The sequence below is a fragment of the Panthera pardus genome, unplaced genomic scaffold, assembly GCF_024362965.1.
Source record: "Panthera pardus isolate Hobbes unplaced genomic scaffold, ASM2436296v1 HiC_scaffold_17, whole genome shotgun sequence".
NCBI classification, from domain to species: Eukaryota; Metazoa; Chordata; class Mammalia; order Carnivora; family Felidae; genus Panthera; species Panthera pardus.
Window position 1 is genome coordinate 124,205,568 of NW_026526732.1, and position 13,011 is coordinate 124,218,578.

Genomic DNA, 13,011 nt, shown 5'->3' on the forward strand with positions numbered 1-13,011 from the left:
TGGATGGACATGATAGGAAGTTCACCTTTTAGCGTCCATCAGCAGAGTTTTATTGGAACTCATACATACTCGTTTGTTCACAAATCGGCTCTGGCTGCCTTCCCGTTGCAAGCACAGAGTTGACTGGTTGTAACACAAGCCATCTGACCACCAATGCCTAAGACACTTACTCTCCGGCTTTTGACCAGAAAAAGTTTGCTGATCCCTCCCCTGTTAATTACTGATGTCTCTAGAAGTCGTATTTTTTTCACGTCAAGATGATTGTTGTGGACTTCGTACAATTTTACAACTTTTGGATTACTTCCCTTGCTTTACTCTTTTTCCTTGTGAATGCTAGAATAACATCATATTTAATAACAGGGCACGGGTTTTCAAGAGAGGCTTATGTGGCTGTGCTGGTTCCTCGCTGGGTGACCTTGAGCAAGCTGCCTTACCTTTCTGTTTCAGTTTTAGCCTCTGTAAAATAAAGACGATACCAGTAGGGGTTTTTTGTGAGTTAATGAGTTCATAAGTGGCATGCGCTTTGTGCAGACTCTGACACATGGAAAGTATTCTCAAACTGCTGGTTATTATTATCTGCACATGGTCACTTTTAAAGTCTCCCAGCACCCCTAGGGAATGGGAAATTCGTAGCACAGCACTCTGCCTGACTCTGTCGTTCACAGACATTGACAAGATGTGGTGTTGCCACACAATGGCCCTGTACCATGTAGCTTGACATGTCTTTCCTTTCCTCTCCGTTGTTGAAAATCTCATGAATGAGAGGACAAAAGATTTTCAGGCCATTATAGCATTGCGTTCCCCGTTAGAGTGGGCATAACTTGGAGGAAAGAACACGTCTTCAAAGACATAGGAACAGTGCTCAATGGGGCATCGGCGGGGCTCTGGAAAGCGTGTCCCCCTCAAGGTCTCAGTCCCACCAGCCAGCCAAGGGGTCCAGAATGCTATTGAAGAGGTCTCATTAGGAAGCCCATGACTTAAGTGATTTCGCCAAGAAGGGTGACACAGCTTTCCTTTCTCCATATCATTAAGCCACTAGCAACCAATGCCACTCAACAGAGGGTCTGAGAAAATGGGACGAGCAGCAGGTTGGCTTAGCTAGAAGAAAAGCAAGCGAGCTCTGGGGTGTGGGGTGCTATCGGGCATCCTTCATAGTGTGCTGGCAGGAAGGGAAGGCAGGAGGGAATACGAAAGCAGGAAGATGAAGTCTGGGGTCATGCACCATCACTTACGTTATCATGTTCGGAATTAGAGATGCCTTAAACATGCAGTCGTCCCCCAACGTCCTAGGTCCGCTCGCCTCAAAATTCAAGTTTCGTCGTAATTATTTTCGTGTCGTTTGACTATTACATTTTCCATTCTAGTGCTTTCTAAGAAAGTTAAACGGCTACAGAAGAGAATAGGAAGGAAGGTAGGGTCATCTTATCCCATGCTGCCGCTTTACACGGGAAAGCAAGGTGCCGTCCTGAGAAAGAAAGGGACCTGCCTCAAGTCACAGGGTTATCGAACGCCGGCCCCAAGAGTGCCAGCTGGCCAATGCAGTCAGCCACTTTCCAAAGTCTTTCCTTCCTCTGTCCGACAGAGAAGAGTTCAGAAAACAACATTTCACAAGCGCTTGCCTATCCCAGCTCACCCCCCAACGGAAAGACAATTGAACATGGGCTGAGATGATCTTCATAAGATTTGTTCTTATACTCAGTTTCTACCCTCAGAACCCAAGCCAAAGGTAACATTTGTGCTTTTATTTTTTTTTAATTTTTTTTTAACGTTTATTTATTTTTGAGACAGAGAGAGACAGAGCGTGAATGGGGGAGGGTCAGAGAGAGGGAGACACGGAATCTGAAACAGGCTCCAGGCTCCGAGCTGTCAGCACAGAGCCTGACATGGGGCTTGAATCAACGAACTGGGAGATCGTGACCCGAGCCGAAGTCAGACACTCAACCGACCGAGCCACCCAGGTGCCCAATCTCGTCAGTAGAATATTTCTGGTAAAAACAAGAACGGACCCAGCACACGAGCCCACTTCCACGCATACGTTTGATGTCTCCACCGTGAGGTCCCACTGCGGATCTTTTCACCCCTCTCCCCTCCATCACCAGCACTCCGTCCTTCCACGGCTGACAAATGCTTACATTTCTGTCTGATTGGCTGGAACAGGTGTGCCTGCTGCCCCAGGAAAATCTGACACAGAATCGTTTTCTAACCCCTAGTACTGAGGTCCGAAACCTGTAAGATTCAAATTCTGTCCCTAGTCACTGACGTTGACGACGCGCCAAATCATTTTCCTTCGCGATATAAAAACACACAACATAAAACTTCCTTTCTTCGCCACCTTTAAGCGCACAGTACAGAGCGTGAACCATACATCTATTGTGCAACAAAGGTCTAGAACTTTCATCTTACGTAACTGAAACTCTGTACCCACGGAACACTTTCCAAATCGCACCCCCCCCTCCACCGCCTCTGGTAACCACATTCTGCTTTTTGTTTCTATGAATGTGACTACTTTAGATACCGCATGTAAGTGATATCTCGCAGTCTCTGTCTTCTTGTGACTGACTTTTTTTCATCAGGTAATGTTTGCCGAAACGTTTTAGCAGGCACCGCTCTATCCAGCAATCACCAGGTGAGGGCCTGGTGCTGGCGAATGTTCCCGGGAATTACTATCATACTAGAGAGTAAAACAACAGAGTAGTTTGTATTTATACAGTGTTTTCACATATATTATGCCATCGTATCATTTCAAACAGGGTGTTTCGGTCTCAGTTCTGTTGACGTTTGGGGCTGGAAAATTCTATGTTGTGGGGGCTGTCCTATACACTGCAGGAAGTTTAGCATAAAAATTCTGGCCCATCCATTCTGTGTCTCCCTCTCTCTCTGTGCCTCCCCTGCTCATTCTCTGTCTCCCTCTCTCAAAAATAAATAAACATTAGGAAAAAAAGAAAAAAGAAAAAAGAAGAGCCACCTGGGTGGCTCAGTCCGTTAAGCAAACGACTTTGGCTCAGGTCATGATCTCATGATTCGTGGGTTAAGACCCGCGTCAGGCTCTGTGCTGACGGCTCAGAGCCTGGATCCCTGCTTCAGATTCTGTGTCTCCCTCTCTCTCTGTTCCTCCCCTGCTCATTCTCTGTCTCTCTCTGTCTCTCAAAAATAAATAAACATTTAAAAAACGTTGTTTTTTTTTTTTTTTTAATTCTGGCCCATCCACTAGATACAAGTAGCACACCCCCAGCTGTGATAACCAAAAATATTCCCGGACATTGTCAAACGTCCTCTGTGAGGCACCTTGGACAAGTATGCTAATTTCTTTCTTTTTTTTTTTTTTTTGTAATGTTTATTCATTTTTGAGAGGGGGAGAGAGGGAGAGAGAGAGAGTGCAAGTCGGGGAGGGGTAGAGAGAGAGGGAGACACAGAATCCGAAGCAGGTTCCAGGCTCCGAACCGTCAGCACAGAGCCCAACCTGGGGCTCGAACTCACCAGCTGTGAAATTATGACCTGAGCCGAAATCGGACGCTTAACCGACCCAGCCACCCAGGCACCCCCAGTAAGCTAATTTCTAAAAGCCATGAAATGGAGCTAATGTTACCTACTTCACGAGATTCGTATAATGACTGGTAAATACTGAATGAAGCCTCCTGGCAAGCAGCAAACACCTAAGAAATGAGTCATCATTTAATAACAATGTTATATAAAAGAGATAAAAGTGATTAGCCAGATATTGATTATGATTCATTAATATGACATTGGACAATAGAAGTTCACTGGACGGGAACTGCCATATTTTTATTCTACGTCTAATTGGGCTCTACTTGTAATTTGCTGTGTGATGTTGGCAAAATCACTGAGTCAGTCCCTCTGGGTCTCAATCCCACCTACTGTTAAGGAGATTAAATAAACTTGCCCCGTGTCCTTCATAAGATTATAATGAGATTAAAATTATATACGAAAAGGAAGGTACTTTGAAAGTTTAAACTGACTACAAATACAGGTCATTGCCATTATGATGTGTTTTTTGTAATGTTTTTAAGGCGATGTTGTGCGCACACCATCGAATCCCCCCATTTGAAGTGTGTGCTTCAGTGGTTTTTACTATATTTACAAGGTCAGACAACCATCACCGCTATCTGATTCAATAACATTTTTATCATCTCCCAGAGAAATCATATGCCTATTAACAGTCACTGCTCTAACCTTCCCCCAACTCAGAGCCCAGCAACCACTAATCTACTTTCTGATTCTATAGATTTGCTTATTCTCAAGGTGTCATACAAAGGGAGTATGATATAAAATTGAATGTGTATAATTTTACGATCATTTATGCAAGAATATTTAGTCAATTTATTGGATAACTTCTCCACAACAGGGATTGAGCTCAATAGGTTCTCAGTGCTTGGGAGACAGGGGTGAGTGATAGATTCTTTCTAGACACACACACACACACACACACACGTACATTGGTTTGTGAATAGTGGTTATCTCTAAGTTATAGGATTACAGGTTTTTTTCAATATACAAACATATTTTATTTGAAATAAACAAAAATGCTTACACAGCTCACCAGGTCCCTTGGAAACAAACTTGTTTGACTGTATTACTGAGCAAAAACAAAGCTGAAACACAAACCCCCTTCTTTTTTGACATGTATTTGGATAGGTAGGTAAGCCACTGCTTGTTTTTTTTAAAAAACTGAGCTTCCCTTAAGACCGGGTCATAGAAGTGTAAACAATGTAAATGAATCCACCATGACCAGCTGTCATAGCATATCTATGTCACCTGTGTATTCGGAGATCACACATACACCTGCCAATATACCCGGGAAGGGTTGCTGTATCACAGTTACATTTAAGTTCTTGGCAGGGCAGGAAGGAGGAAGAATAACTTGGAACAAGTTTTACATCCTCTTTAGAACAATTCACTAGTAGTCCCTTAAATAACAGGTTACAAGAGAAAGCTTGGAGTGTGTCCTTTTCACTTGGCTTTGTTTTTGGTTTTTGTTTGTGATTTACGTAGTTGTTTGAAGCATCTGTCTGTAGTACAATCCCGCCACAAAGTATTAAAGCACGAGATACTGTCAGTGCTTCAACATCTGCATTTTTCAAGTTTTATACTGTACTACATCCCTAGTATGTCAGCAGCTCTTGAATAATAAAATAATAATAATAATAATAAATGGGTAAAACTCTTCTAAAAATGCAGATGTCTATTACTATAATGGTACCAGGTGGGAAGGAGACAATGAGGGAAGAGAAAAAAGCAAACACGTTCACGTGCAGGGAATGTGGTTCAAGTCCTTGGATTTAAAACAACTTCTCCAGAGAACCTGGCTATAATGGAATTTCCAGAAAACTTCCTCTGCCCCCACAAAAGGACCAGAAAAGCCCAATCCAAACTATTGAAAAGTAGTTATGAGATGCTGTAAATGATGATCAAAGCAGTCAGAGGGAGAAGGATGAATGTGTCTTCCATTGTAGCATAGCCTTTAAAAAAAAATTTTTTTTTTTAATGTTTATTGTTGAGAGACGGAGAAAGACAGAGAATGAGCGTGGGAGGGGCAGAGAGAGAGGGAGACACAGAATCCAAAGCAGGCTCCAGGCTCTGAGCCATCAGCACAGAGCACGCGGGGCTCGAACTCACAAACTGCGAGATCGTGACCTGAGCTGAAGTCGGACACTCAACCGCCTGAGCCGCTCAGGTGCCCCTGTAGCATAACCTCTTTAGTTGTTGGTGGATCAGGAGAAAGCACTGAAGTGCCGAAAGTGCTTTGAAGGATAGGGGTAGAAAAGTGGCGAGCTTGTTAACTGTCGACATCAATAACAGGGTTTCATGGCTAGGAAAATTTTCTAAACAGTAAAATGACTCCAGTATAGCTCTCTCTCTCTCCATTGTTAAACGTGACAGAATTAAAAAAAAAAAAAAAAACAAGTACAAGTGGGTATAGTGAAAACTGAAAATTACAAGGCAGAGGACACAAAAGAATCAAGATGATGCTATAAGGTTCAACAGTTATTCCAGGAAGCTAGAAAACCTGTTAACTTTGAAAGCCCTAGCAAAATATCATTCTTGTTTATAAATCACTTATTATCCTAGGACTGCATGTTGAATCCTTTCTTTCCACAGACCGAAGAATCCTACATTCAGCCTTTAAGCATTCTGCATTTCTCTGCCAGTCCTGTCGCTGAGGATCTTGTTCCAGTCGATTTCGGTGCGGGTAGCCGGCTCAAGGCCTTGAATGCGGCGTCTGACGTCGTTTTGATGGTTTTCACTAATTGCTGTCTGACGTTCATTTTCTGCACGCTCTACGATTTGAAGAAACTCCTTGGCAGTTCGGACTTCATTCGAAACAGTTCCTGCATCCTGTACACCTTCCTGACTCACCGACTGAACATTGCCATCTTGGTCACAGTGAACCTGAATCTTAAGTATTCCGACCACCTGGGCTGGAGGTGGTGTGGTGGTGAACTTCCGCTCTGATCTCCAGCGACCATTCCGGAAGTTCTTAGGCTGCAACGGTGGCTTTCAATACAGGCAATAACGGTCTGTTGCCCGTCTATAGTTTTAGCACAAACAGTACGGAAGCCGTTGGGGTAATGATCTTTCACGTAGGCCCTGAAAGCACCGTCAGAGGATTCTCTCCAAGACTTCAGACCTCCATCCGCGTCCTCTGGCTGGGAGGTCACTTGCTTCTTTCTGTAAATGATGGAGCTTAAAGGAAATTTTGGTTCTCGGGTCTAGAAATCTGCTATTACCCAGGTCACCACGTTCTGTAATTAAGACCTGATCTTCATACCCTTCTAGCTTCACAGGAGCGAACTGATCCATGTTATACCGAGCAAATGCATGCGCTGCCCCTTCCCTGAGGAGATTGTCATTATTAGGTAGTAGCCGGACATCGTTGAACACTTCATTAAATTCCCCCTGGTGGTGCCTGAGTGATGAATTTAGCAGCTATGAGTACCTTCTCCACATCCAACGTCCGATCCTCGAAGTCGGCCATCTTGGACTGCTCCGGCCCACCCAGGCCAGGATTATGGATTATTTTTGTTACTTTCACTCTATTCCAGAGTATGCGTTGCTTTTATTCAGGGGGAAGCATTTTGTTTTGTCTCGTTTTTAAGAGGTAAATACTGGAATCCAGAAATATCAAAGTGGAGGTGAGTTTCGCAGAGCACTAAGTGTGGGCCTCCTGTTTCAAAATGACTGTGGATCTGAAATTCCTAAGAGAACTACCCAGAGACTTCTGGTGGCATATATCAATGAGAAGAAAAAGAAATAGTATCTGATTTTTTTTTATTAAGCTCTTTTCTGTGTCCTGGATAATTTGATTCAGTTTAATGAAATTAAGAGATTAGTCAGGAAGAAATAAAACACTGTCTTTCTTTCTACATAGTCTTTCCATAGCCGAGAAAGATTGCTGGGGTGGGGGAGGGTGGGTAGAAGCATTCATTTCCTTTAGTTCTTCCATCTGCCCTCTCCTTGACTTTGACCTCTGGGCCACTGAGTGCAGCATGCAGGCCACCTGTTATATCCTTCCTGGCCAAATGCTTATAGAGTGGAACCCTGGACTGATTAATGAAAACAGTGCTCAAGATCAATCCTTGTTCTATTTTGTTCTGCTGTCTTATATTTCAAATTTAAATGCCTAAAAGTTATTTATCAACTTTTATTGTGGATTACTTCTGCAAAAACAGGTGATCTGAGACATGCTAACTCCCCTTCTCCAAGACTGACAATTCTAACGAATTCTGAGATGCCAGGGGCCCTGCATGGCTCAGTTGGTTAAACATCTTCAGGTCATAGCCTCATGGTTTGTGAGTTCAAGCCCTGTATCCGGCTCTGTGCCGACAGCTCAGAGCCTGGAGCCTGCTTCTGATTCTGTGTCTCCCTCTCTGTCTCTGCCCTTCCCCTGCTCACACTTTGTCTCTCTAAATAAAGAGAAAATAAAATAAAAAAAGGTTCTGAGATGCCATGTGGTATTCGATCCAGTGTTGTCCAACCTCATTTTTTTTTACCAATCTAGTTTTTATTTTATTGTGTAAAATATACATAAGATTAAAATGTATAATCCAATGGCATTAAATACACTCAAAATGTTGTTCAACTACCACCACCATTTCCAGAACTTTCTGATCATCCCGAACAGAAATTCTGTACTCATTAAACAATACCTCCCCATCTCCATCCAAGCTAACCTCTATTCTGCTTTCTGTCGTTATGAATTTGCCCATTCTAGATACCTCATATGAGTGCAACCAAATGATCTTTGCCCTTTGGGGGTTGGCTTCTTTCACTTTGCATAATGTTTTCAAAGCTCATCCATGTTGAGGCATGTGTCAGAATCTCACTCTGTTTTGGCACAATAGTATTGTGTTGTATGTATGTTACATGTTTTGTCTCTTCATTCATCTGTTGATGGACACTTGGGTTGTTTCAAACCTTTGCCTATTGTCAACAATACCTGCAGAAACCACTAAAGTAGAAACAGAAAACGAAAACAGAGGAGGTCTATGGGAAAACAGAAAAAAAAAAAATCATTGGCGTCAGACTCTCGTTTTGTTAAAAAAAAACAAAACAAAACTGATCACACTGAGCCCGTCAGGTGCCCTGGGAGTTTCTTCAAATGTTAAATATATAACATCTGTAAGACCCACCCATTCCAGTAGTACCATACAGCAGATTCTAATTATTGGAGGGAGTTATTTCTATAAAGGCACCACAAAGTCTGAATTAGCTAACAATGAATCACTGCTCCTCGAAGAAATACATATATCATACATAAAAGATATAAAGAGATACATATCATATGTGTATATATATGTCACATAGATTATTGTCTTAAATCTTAAAGACAACTCATCCCAGTAGGTTCTATTTTATTTTACAAAAAAGAAAACAAAGTTCAGAAATGTTAAGTGAATGGACTGAGGCTACCCCCCTAACAGGTGCCCGAGTGGGGATTCAATCCCTATTCAACTGACCCCAAGGTCTGGAGCTTTACGTACACCTCTGAACGGTCTGGTCGTCTCTGTTTGACAGAAGAAACAAGAAGGCAGAGCATCAGACAAAGCATTGTCTTGTTTGACTCTGGCTGGGAATGTGCAAGTCTGGAGACTCGTTTTTTTTTGCTCTGCACATGTGGGCAGATGACCACGGGTACTGATTTGGGGTTACAAATGTTAGTGAGTAGGTGAATTTGCAAGTATCAAACCCATTAATAAGGAAGAGAAATCAGGGGCGCCTGGGTGGCTCAGTCAGTTAAGCGTCCGACTTTGGCTCGGGTCATGATCTCACGGTTCATGGGTTCGAGCCCCGTATCGGCCTCTGTGCTGACAGCTTGGAGCCCAGAGCCTGCTTCGGACTCTGTGTCTCCTTCTCCCTCTGCCCTTCCCCTACTTGTGCTGTCTCTCTCTCTCTCTCTCAAAAATAAACATTAAAAAAAATAATGAAGAAAAATCAAAGCATATCTTCATGCATAGTCTGTTCAGGGTATGGCTGAGCAGGGCATCTTTAGTTGTAACAGCAAAAAAAAAATTGGATATAATACAAATGCTCACTAGTCTATTTCCTGTTCTCCTTCATGTCCTACAGGCCCAATTTCTTCCCTAAATCAGCTGTGATATATTAGACACATCCTCTGTCACGTAATACAGATAAGTGGCAAATTATACGGAGAGTAGGAATGAGGAGAGTGATCCCCACTTCTCGAAAAAAACCCAATCTAATTATTCCCACCTCAGGAGCTTAAGTTCAAAACCCCATTCCCGAGGGTAAGCTGGATTGAGCAACTCATTTCCAAATTACGGAGCATGGAAAGGGAAAAATCATTACTCTACCGTGGAGAAATCTGGCAAACATTATCTTGGCCAAGTGATCAAAATTAACACCTCAGTGTCATTGCATGGATGTCGGGGACTCCTTGATAAGCTGTGATGAGAAGGGCGTTTCACTTCCACCTTCCCCCCAAAACTCAGAATTGCGGGATAATTTAGAGACGATACATCAGACAAATCCAAATTGAGGGACATTCTAGAAAACACCTGGCCAGTATTCCTCAAAATTATCAAGGTCACAAAAACATGGCAGAACAGTAACTCTGAGACCAGAGGGGACCAAGGAGACACGGACAACTCAATGCAATGAAGGTATGATGGGTGGGACTCTGGGTGGAATCAAATAAAGTCTGGAGTTTGGTAGCAATGTATCAGTGTTAATTTCTTAGTTTTGACAAAGGTACTACCAAAGTAACGTGCGATTGTAACATTAGTGGAAAACTAAAACCAGGTGACTGGTATATAGGAACTCTCTGTACTTTCTTTATAACTATTCTGTAAATTTAAGGTCATTCCAAAATAGAATTTATTTCTTTAAGAAATCGGATTAGTAGCTCTTATTCAGGCAAAAGCAGAGCTCGGACCCTTGTTGCACAGTGAGATATTTAGGGGCACTGTGGATGCAGCCTGGCTTTCAGACAGGATCCAGCACCGCTGACAGATCCTCTGGTCCCGCACTCAGGTCTCCAAGGTCAAGCCCCAAGTCCAGAGAATGCCAATTGGCTGACATTTAACATTCTGTTGGGGCAGCTTAAACATTGACAGCTTCTAAGTAGAAAATTGTCGTGAGGTCTTTTGAGTCCATAAAGAGAATAAGGGTGGGTGTTCTTTCATTAATTGTGGCATCCATTGATAATCTGATTTGATAACATTCTAGAAAAGTTTGGAATAAAGTACAAAAAAACTGTCTCAGCTTTATTGGGTTGCTGCTCTGGTAAAAAGGGCAGAGTTCTGGAGTGCCTGGGTAACTCAGTAGATGAAGCGTCTGACTCTTGATTTTTGGCTCAGGTCAAGATCTCACATTTGTGGGTTGAAGCCCCGCATAAGGCTCCACGCTGACAGTGTGGAGCCTGCTTGGGATTCTCTCTCCCTCCCTCTCTTTCTGCCTCTCCCCTACTCATGCTCTCTCTCTCTCTCTCTCTCTCAAAATGAATGAATAAACAAAAAAAAATGTAAGCGGCATTATTCTATGGACAATAACAGTTGTCCTTCTCAGAACAGTAGACAGGTTGTAGAGCTCCAAACAAACGTAAGTTTGGGTGAGTAGGTCAATGAGGGCTGTGTTTCCTAGGGGGTGGGCTCCCTGTCCGATGCCGTGGAGACATAATTCATCTCAAAAGCGTGAAATACAATGACAAAAACAACCCACTCGAGACCAGGCTCTGGAGCATATCATATGCACCTCATAGCACACACAGAGACAGAGGAATATGTATGTACGCATGCTCTGGAGAAAACATGGCTTTTTCATAGTCTAAGGATTCCAGATATTTCTTGCTTTCATTGCCAGAAAGCGCAAGCGATTGCTACTAGCGAACATCGCCTGCGAGAAGTCATTAGCGCTAATCTACCACGGTTGGTACCAGCCTCATGGAGCCAACTAGCCCCGACGATGAGGTCACAGGACTCGAGCCATGTGTACGGTGATCCGAAAACAGCCAAGTAATGAGCAAATGTGAGGAGCCACCTGGCTTTCAGCTGCCAGGACGTGACTTCACAAATAGGTGACTGCTGCTCCATAGGGGCTTTCTAAGGCTGGCCAGAGACCTTAATGATAATCAAGATGCTCCTAGGAGAAGCTACTGTAAATTGAGTTAGCACTTCATTTCATTCAATTAAACTTCCTATTCCACGACTGACGCTTTCATGCGGAGAGCCAAATAAACACCTGATGTATATATACAGATATATACGTATACACACACACACATATACATATATATATATATATATGGCATCCAACCCTAAAAGTCATACCTATATATATATATACGTATATGTGTGTGTGTGTATACATATGTATATACGTAAATCTTTTTTTTTTTATTTGTATACACGTAAATCTTAAAGCAAGACCTAGGCAGCATAAAATGTTCAGAATCCATACAAATGGTTCAGAGCAGGCTTCTCTAGTGACCCACCGTGATTCAGAGCACTATGATGCCCTCTCTGCCTTTCCTGTCAGGTGCTCACTGGGCAGCGAGGAAGGCTGTGACTCTCGATGCCACTTTCTTGCTTTTCTTGAAGGATTGGGCACGGGCCTCTGCACGTTTTTCCAGTGAAGAAGTCAATGCAGCAGCCCTGAAGCTTTCCAGCCCTTGGGAGGCTCAACTGAGCCGCTGGGGCAGCAAAAGCTCTGAGTGGATCCAGTCAGGCTCAGTCTTTTCCCTGTATCAATGCAGGTGTCAGGAGGGCCCCTTTTTCACTTGACATTTATGGGAAGTAAGATCAATGCTTCCAGAACTAACGGCAATGGAGAATAGGACTGGTGAAGCTTTGAGAGTCCTTTGTGACACTCCTTCCTCACGTCGCCGGTAGATGGGGAGAGCCAGGATTCCACAACAGCTGCCCAACCCTAAGAGACAGGAGACAATCTCTCAGCCATTTTGAAAGGAGGGAATGTAAATGACCACAATTTTCTCAAGCCAAAGTTCAAGTTGGGGCAAGATCAAACTTGTCTGACCATTCCGCCCTTCAACTTTGTTTGCATTCCAAGAAGGCAGTTGAGGTTGGTTCTAGAGAACCCACCCTGGGAGGTGGGTGTGGTGAGAACACACTTGAGGAATGTTCCTTCCTTTCCAGGTGCCTCCAGAGATCCCAGATGCAAGTAGAGGTCCCATCCATCCATACAGTGATAGGGAACCAAGGTCCTAGTGCTCCTGAGATCGATGTGAACATGTTAACCTATCAGCCGCACCAGACTGCCTCGGAATCCATTTAGTTGGCTAATTAATTGGAATTCCCCATTAGGATTAGCCATTGCATTCTAGACTAAGCCTGATCAGGACTGGGGCTGTGGGGCCACCCCAGACCAGCTCGCCTCTGCTTTCATGAATAACTTTTCTTTTTTTACCCCAATAGCCTGTCCCTGTGTTGGAAACATCATTAAAGAAATTGTCTACTTACACCTTAGAAACTTTTTTTTTTGCCTTTATCTCACTTTTAATCCTGATTTTTAAAAAAT

At 43.2% G+C, this 13,011-nt stretch overlaps 1 pseudogene; it reads right to left on the bottom strand.

The window, feature by feature from the left end:
- Positions 1 to 6,141: 6,141 nt before the first annotated feature.
- LOC109249569 (F-actin-capping protein subunit alpha-1-like) lies at positions 6,142 to 6,994 on the bottom strand (annotated as a pseudogene).
- Between the last annotated feature and the right edge of the window lie 6,017 nt (positions 6,995 to 13,011).